The sequence below is a fragment of the Nelumbo lutea genome, chromosome 8 (assembly GCF_056320005.1).
Source record: "Nelumbo lutea isolate HS-2025 chromosome 8, American lotus-T2T, whole genome shotgun sequence".
Classification (NCBI taxonomy): domain Eukaryota; kingdom Viridiplantae; phylum Streptophyta; class Magnoliopsida; order Proteales; family Nelumbonaceae; genus Nelumbo; species Nelumbo lutea.
In genome coordinates, this window is record NC_142691.1 from 45,849,823 (window position 1) to 45,858,462 (window position 8,640).

Genomic DNA, 8,640 nt, shown 5'->3' on the forward strand with positions numbered 1-8,640 from the left:
CTAGGGTTATATTTATAGCTATCAAGTTTTTGGCGCCGTTGCCAGAAATTTAATCCTAAAATAATATTAGAGCTTGTTAACCTTGGTTAATTTGGACTTTTTATTTCTGTTTCTATTTTTTATTTTTGTTTGAACTCTTATTGTGTTCAGATTTGTTAGTGCATGACATGCACTAGAAGAGAAGAATTAGCAGAATTTGATCCTGAAATAGAGAGGACCCTTCGCTTATTACGAAGGGCTAACAAAGGTAAAGCAAGAGAGGAGGTTGAAATTGGCAAACCAGCAATAGAGATTGAAGAAGAGATGGCAGAAGCAAATTGCACCCTCTTGGACTACACCTGTCCAACCATTGATAGGGCGACTTCCAGTATTTGCAAGCCCACAAATCATGTTATTAACTATGAAATCAAGCCTGCAATCATCTAGATGATTCAGACAAGTATTCAGTTTAGTGGGTTGCCAAGTGTTGACCCTAATGCACACATTGTTAACTTCCTAGAAATATGTGATACATTTAAACATAATGGAGTTAGTGATGATGCTATTAGGCTTAGATTATTTCCATTTTCATTGCGTGATAGAGCTAAAGATTGGCTTAACTCACTCCCTACAAGAAGTATCACCACTTGGAATGATTTAACCCAAAAATTCTTGGCTAAGTATTTTTCACCCTCTAAAATAGCAAAACTAATTAATGATATCACTACTTTTGCTTAATTTGAGAGGGAATCTTTGTATGAAGCATGGGAACGATTCAAGGAGATGCTTAGGAAGTGTCCTCACCATGGGATACCAACTTGGCATCAAATTCATACTTTTTATAATGGTATTTTCCCTCTAATCGATCTATTATTGATGCAGCTGCAAGTGGCACAATCATGAGGAAAACTCCAGAGGAAGCCTATGACCTAGTGGAGGAGATGGTGTCGAACAACTACCAATGGAGCAATGACCGAACCAATCAAAGGGGAGTACACCACATCGATTCCCTTGCTGCCATATCTGCTCAACTCGCTAATCTGAACAAAAAACTTGATACTTTTAATATTGCAGCAATTAATACATCATCTAGCATCCCATGTGATTTTTGTGGTCAAATAGGACATACTAATTCTGATTGTCCATTAAGTAGTCCTTTTACTTCACATGAGAATGTTAATTTTATCTCTCATGCTGGTAGGTCGAATTTCAATCCTTACTCAAACACATACAACCTAGGGTGGAGGAATCATCCAAACTTTTCATGGAGCAACAATCAGCAAAAGGCACACATGGGATTCCAACAACAGCCACTCCCACAAGAAAAAAAGAATAATTTGGAAGAGATGATTTCTAAGTTCATCAATGCTATTGAAGCAAAATTCCAAGAATAGGAAGCATCGATCAAGAACTTAGAAGTTCAAATGGAGCAGATTGTAAATTTGTTGTCGGAAAGAAAAGAGGGACGGCTACCTAGCAACACGAAGAAGAATCCTAGAGAGCAAGTAAACGCCATAGCCTTAAGAAGTGGGAAGACAGTTGGCGAAATCCAAAAAGATGATAAGGAAGCTGATGTGGCCAATCTGCAAAAGGAGAATGAGGGGAGTACACCTAAACTGAATTTAGATGAGATTAAACTTCCTATCCTCTACCCCAGAAGAGTCTTAAAATCTAATTTAGATAAACTATTTGAAAAATTTTTAGAAGTGTTTAAAAAGATCCATATTAATCTCCCTCTTCTTGATGTATTGTCACAGATGCCGAAATATGCTAAATTCTTGAAAGAGGTGATGTCGAACAAAAGAAAGTGGGAGGATTGTAAGATGGTAAAGCTAAACGAAGAGTGTTCAGCCATTCTTCAAAATAAACTGACTCCAAAACTTAAGGATCCAGGGAGTTTTTCTATACCTTGCACCATAGGGAATGCTGAATTTGAGAAAGCTTTATGTGATCTTGGTGCTAGTATAAATTTAATGCCCTACTCTATTTTTAAAAGGCTCGGATTGCATGAACTAACATCTACAACTATTACCCTACAATTGGCCGATCGGAGCATTAAATACCCTAGGGGAATAGTGGAGGATGTCTTAGTTAAAGTAGGGAATTTCATCATCCCTACTGATTTCGTCGTGTTGGATATGGAGGATAGGACGATGCCATTGATTCTAGGGAGACCCTTTCTTGCCATTGGTAATGCTTTAATTGATGTACAAAAGGGTCTACTTACTCTTAGGATCAATGGTGAAGAAGTGGTATTTAATGTATTTCAAACCATGAAGTATCCCAACATAGGTGAACATGAGATATATGCAATCAACTGTATTGATGTGTGGACAACCAAAATTAACAAATCAAAGTTAGATGACCCGTTTGAAAGTTGCATTATTAATTCATGTAAAAACATGCAGGTCATGGAGGAAGAAATTAAGGAAGTCTTGAACTGTTTGGAGGCTGGCCAAGAAGGGTTCAAGCCTGAACAAGGTAATGCTCATTACACAATGCGTCTGGGATCTCGAGGATGACGTGCCTAACTTCTCTGAAGTCCTCGGAGGTAGTTGTGCACATAGGCCAATCTTTGCGCCTTACTCGGTTTCCTGCAAAACATTCGGTATGAGAGATGACTTTTGAGAGATGTAGGAATGATGGGATGCATGCAGAATTCATCGACGAGCACGTCTCGTAGGTCGCCACCTAGACCTCAATCAAGTCGGCAAGCCCTCGAGGGAGGTCACTTCTCACATCGAGGTCGCTTTGGCTGGTACTGACGAGATACCATAGGTTGGCCCTAGATGAGGTGCTGCTAGCTGCCTTGAGTTGTGGATGAAGTTGCTAACTAGGTTTCCACCAGGTCGATGGAGGAGGCAGGTCGCCAGGTTGGCAGTGGAGGCAAGTTACCAGGTCAGCAGCAGAAGCAGGTCATCAAGTCAGCGGTGGAGGCAGGTCACCAGGTTAGAGGTGGAGGCAGGTCGCCAGGTTGAAAATAGAGGCAGGTCGCTAGGTCGGCACTAGAGGTAGGTCACCAAGTCACCGGGTCGGTGGCATGGGTAGGTCGCCAAGTCGGCGATAGAGGTAGGTCACTAGGTCGCCAGCTAGGACTCCATCATTTTGGCTAAGGCAAGTTGTCACCTAGGTGGTTTTGGGGTGTCACCCAGTTCTGAGATGCCATGTGTCATGATGTCAGTGAAGGGCCAAATCTTCCCTTATCAATTTTCATGGACCAATTTTAGTCTTTAGTGGAGGGAAGATGGCATGACTCCAGTAGAATGAAGCCAAGGTCTCCCTAGTAATAGGGTAAAAGATGCTTGGATGTCTAGAACTTGAAACTGAATATGAGAGTGTTAGATTAAGTGTTACATCTCCCAAATTTGGCCTAATTGAATTGTCAAAGGTACTTACTGCAATGGGTCTCTTCTTCACATCACGTATACCCATTCCTAGTGCTTGTAGTGTTCCGAGAGTGCATACATTTAGACCGGACCCATTATCCACCAAGACAATAGGGGACCTCATTCCTCTACAAGTCAATGTGATATATAATTGAAGATTGTGACTAACACCATCTATTGGGATTTCATCATCTGAAAAAGTTATGACTTGAGGGGCCAAGATCATGCTAGCCTTTCCGATTCTATACTTGGGTGGACAAGAACCCATTTGAAAACTTCCATAACCTGATTCCTATGATGTTCTAAAGATAATAATAGCCCGAGTATTGAAATTTGTGCTGGTATTTTTGCTAGTTGATCCACTACGTTGTATCGGGACATTTTAATAGCTCTTAGGAAATCATCTATCTCCTTGTTTTTGCATTCTTCGTCTGGCTCCTCCCCTATCTTAGCTTTTCCTTTAACCACTGCCCCAATCACTTGTCTTGGGGGCAAAAATATTCTAGATCTTAATAAGGCTCCATGTTCTAGGTCAATTCAATCTACTTGCACCACCATTGGCTTAGTGTAATAGTTCCTTGGGACCTTGGATGAACTTTCTCTATAGAGTTTCGAGTAAGGAATGACAAAGGGTTTTCGTGGGTGGTTGTCACTGGATATAGTGGAAGGGGTGAAAGGGTTATTGGTAGACTATGTGGAAGGGACTAGGATGCAAAAGGGAGGTTTGACAGTGTAAATGGTGTCAAAAGGTGGTTGAATGCATGGCATTGGTACTATAAGTAGGGTCCCTATCGGAAAAATCAAAACTGTAGGGTCCATAAACTGCCTATCTTCTTCGATGCAATGAATGCTATTGCTCGGTCCTACTCTGTGTGGTGGCATGGGATTTTTAGTGATCCCTATTGGGGTCTACTTTGGTTGCTCTGCTTGAAACATGATGTGTCTGTTGTCAATCAGCCTCTGAACTGCATACTTAAGTTACCAACACCTATTGGTCACATGCCCCAGGCCTTGGTAGTAAGCATAGTGGGCATTCTCATCGTACCCTTTTGGCTTGGGTTCTAGTGGCGGTTTCCAAGTCAACAAACTCAAGTACCCTTCTTTGACCAATGTAGGCAATAATTGAGAGTGAGGGTATGGCAGGGGAGTAAACTCTATCCTCTTCTCTTTTTGGATGTGAGGGTTTTGGTCGGTTGCATTCAGTGGCTACTGGAGAGTGGGTGGCTAGTATGGTAATGGAGCTGGAACTTGACGAAATGGTTGGGGTGTGATAGGCACTGGTAGTGATGGTGTAGGTAAGCAAAATGGTGGTTGGGGATTACTAGGGTAAGTGGCTACAACAAAGTTAGGTAGAACTTGTTGATAAGGGAATGAGGAAATAGCATGCACTTTATTTTCTGACTTCTTCTTGATGGGTGGCTTTCTGGCAATCCTTGTGCCCCTTGACAAGGATGGGCTAACTCCCTCAATTGAGGGATTGATTCTTCCCTGCCTTACAACCTTCTCAATCCTTGTGCCCCCTGACAACATCATTAAAATCCTTAAGAGGCTAGGCAATCAACACTGGATCATATGGATCGCCTAACGCTTTTATGAACATCTTTATCATTTCTACCTTAGGCATCTGATACCTTGATTTTTTATGCCATTTCCCTCCACCAATATGCATACTCAAGAAAATTTTCTCCTTCCTTCCATGACAGGGCTTCTAAGTCAGCTCAATTGGGAACTAGTTCCATGTTAAAGGAGTAATGATCCAATAAGGCTTCAAAAGCTTGTTTCCAAGACTTCTTCTTTGTAGGGTTCAACATGGAAAACTAGGTTTCTGCATCTCTTATCAAACATTTTTAGAACACCTGGATAAGGAGCCTCTCATCTGACCCATATTGGAACATATCTCTATAGAAGATCCTAAGGTAGGTTTAAGGGCAACCTTTTACACCATACTTTTCCAATTTAGGTAATTTAAATTTTTCTTGGAGTATTGCATCAAGGTATAAGCATAATTCTTTAAGTTCCATGGTCCCCAGGTTATGAACCCCTTTTAATTTTTGGATTTCTTCCTCCATTTTCTCTAGTTCCTCCCTCATAGGATCACTCGCAAGTGAGGCTGCCTTGATTAGGAGGATATATTGGGAGACATGAGAATCTTCTTCTTCAAATTCATCGACTTGGTTAACTATTGGTGTTGCAAGTTGCTTGGTGAAGATGGTAGGTTGTTGCCTTCAGGTTGGTAATGCGGTACTGATGGTGAATATGAATGGGGTAGGAATCCTAGTAGTGGTGGGGATAGTGAAGGTTTGAGCTTGGGCGGTGGTTTGGGGGTTGGTAGCATTTCATTCCAAGAGTAAATCCACCTGAGCGGACATTTCTAAAAGCTTTTCTTGAAGACAAAGAAAATCATTGTATGAGACAGTAGTGGGTGTAGCGGAATCCACATTGGTCATATCCTATTGCCCTGAGCCCTCCGAGGTCATGCCTTCGGTTTCCATGGTGTGGGTGAAGGACCAGGTTACAATTCTATTGGTCCTCGTGTTTTCTTGGAGTAGGTCCAAAAATTATTCACTAATTGCATGAAGAAGGCAAAGAAATTGATTTTCAACTATTGATGAGATGATTTGTTGAATTTGGTAAACTTGATTTTGATTTTTTTTATTTGATTTTTAATGAATTTATTAATTTTGATTGTATTTTGATGAGTTGATTTGATGAACTTAATTTCGATTTTTATGCCTTGATTTTGATTTTTGATATCTAATGAGTTGATTTGACAACTTATTTTCGATTTTGATGCTTTGATTTTCATTTTTGCTATTTGATGAGTTGATTTGCTTAATTTGATATTTGATGAATTGGTTCAATGAATTTGATGATTTCATTACTTGATGTTTTATTTGGTGACTTTTGATTTTATAGTAGTTGAAGATCCTTTGAAGTTTGATGTAACCTACTAGAATGGTATATTTTCCTTAAATAGTTAATGTGTTTAATTAGTAATTGAGTGAGACAATAATGGCACCAAAAAAAAATTCTTCACTAATGTTCACCACATCCACTTTTCTTCAAAAAGAAAATGAAATACGACAATCCTGATCAGTTGGGAGGGATGTCAATGCCATAATAAGTCAAGGTGCCTTCGAGTATAGCCATTCGATTTGCCACCTGCATCGTGTATGCTTCCATGCAACTGACTAACTCTTCATATCTGACGTTGGCATTAGTAGCCTTATTCCTATCTTGATGGAGCTGGTAGCGATTTTCATTGGTTTGGACTTCAACCTTTGCTTCTCTTAAAGTTCCTTTATTAATTTCTCCCTTGTTTCCAGATGGCTTTCTTGGGATTTACTCAACTTTTTCCTTTGATTTCCCAATCTCTCTTTTAATTCCATAGTTTCCTTCCTTAAATTCAACTCTTTTATTTCCATTTTCCAATTTTGCTTGATGTGCTTTCTTATTTGCTTCCTTATAGAATCATTGTACCTTATGATCCTTGCCTCCTGCAGCTCATTTATCCCGTTCTTAACACCTGATTTTTGCTTGGTCCACCGCTTGAACTCCAATTTACCTTAAACACTTAATCAAACCCTTCTGATTCATCTGAAACACCCAAAAACACAAGAAACCCGAATTTTACCCCAAAAGCCCTTAAATCCATCGTTAAACCTGTCCAATACCTATCCGATGGCCCCAATCAACCCCTATAAGCACTTTGACACCTTTGATCAAAGACAACCATCAGACCCGGATTTCCCAAAACACCTTCCCATGAAATTTGAACTCAAGATTCGCCCGTTTGCCCCCTCATCAAATGAATATTCCATTTTGACCTTTATTGTTAAATTAAACACCCAAAACCCAAATTCCCTTGATCTTGACACATCTGAACCAATCAGACCACACCTTTAGACTCTGAACATACCATACACTTGCTTATAAAATTTCACCCACAAATTCTCCCATGTATCATTCCATCAAACAAAGATTCCGTTCTGAAACATCTCGTTGACCTAACTTCCTACAACCTTAACCCTTCAAAGATAGATCAAACCACATCATCAGATCCTAGACTCCCCCAAATACCCACTTATGAAATATTAGCCTAAAATAACTCTATTTACCCTTCAATTCACACCAAGATTCTATTTCAAGGTTCTAGATTAATCAGATTACAAATATGCCCGATTCGGGTCCAGTTGGCTTAATCTAACCTTACCAATCACCTCAAACTACCGAGAAATCCTACCCTACGAAATTTCATCCAAAATATATTTACTCCTTGGTCACACAGATTCTGTTTTGAGGTTCGAGATTCATGGAATTGAACCCTTTCCAAATCTGCCCAATCCAGGCCCAATTGGGCCAAGCTGACCCCACCAATCACCCAAAAATCCAACCCTATGAAATTTCTATTAGATAGTGTATACCCTTAGCTCCAATCAGTTTGATGTACATTATAACATTTATTGTAAATGAATAAAGTACATATTTGATTCATGTTATATTAGTGTGTTTCTGTGTAATACCCTTAAACTGGACACTTATGAGACTTATGTTAGTTTAGAATCTTCACAGCTGTTGGATAGATCTAGGAAGATTTATCTTGCCAAGGCTGACACTGATGTGCCGCCAAGTTGGATGGGGTGGCTTGTCTCAGCTACCAAGGTGAGACCTGAAGTACATGCAATGTGAGTTTGCTTAAAACCCTAAACTGGACCAGAATTCTAGTGTTGCCCTGGACCTTGGTGATAAGTGGGCAAAACTAGTATGTTACACCTGACTCCTAGACTCGATTATGGTACTGCACTAGGTGTCGGATTGGGCTACCTTTGATATGCCAATCAGTGAGATGCTTAGAGGAGGTCAAAACCTAGGTATGTGGGGCAGTCCAAGAATTCACCTGAGTGGGTGATCATACTGATAGGATCAGCCCCTATGTCAGACAAAGTGAATGATTGGGGAATGCACTCTCTCTGATAGAAACCTAAACTGTCGACAGTTGATTTGAAAGTGTTGAAATTTTTTTTGCAAAATATATTTATATGGATATATAAATATATTACGATTTCACAAAATATTTGCAAAAGGTTTTAATTCCCGGGATCCATGTGAGTAAAGAGTGCAACACTACCTTGTAGCCGAGGGAGAGGTTCTCTCTTGTCGGACAGTGTTTGATCATTATGGGCTAAGAAGTTAAGTGTGAGACAATTGAGGGTAATACATGATGAGCTAATCTCACATCTGCCCACAGTCCTTGGGCTTTCATAAGATGGTTGGA

The 8,640-nt window shown here is 40.0% G+C and overlaps 1 non-coding gene across 1 annotated transcript; it reads right to left on the bottom strand.

Moving 5' to 3' along the window:
- Positions 1-684: 684 nt before the first annotated feature.
- Positions 685-791, bottom strand: LOC148843980 (small nucleolar RNA R71). The gene has a single exon (XR_016103900.1). It is a non-coding gene; the product is annotated as a small nucleolar RNA R71 (small nucleolar RNA).
- Between the last annotated feature and the right edge of the window lie 7,849 nt (positions 792-8,640).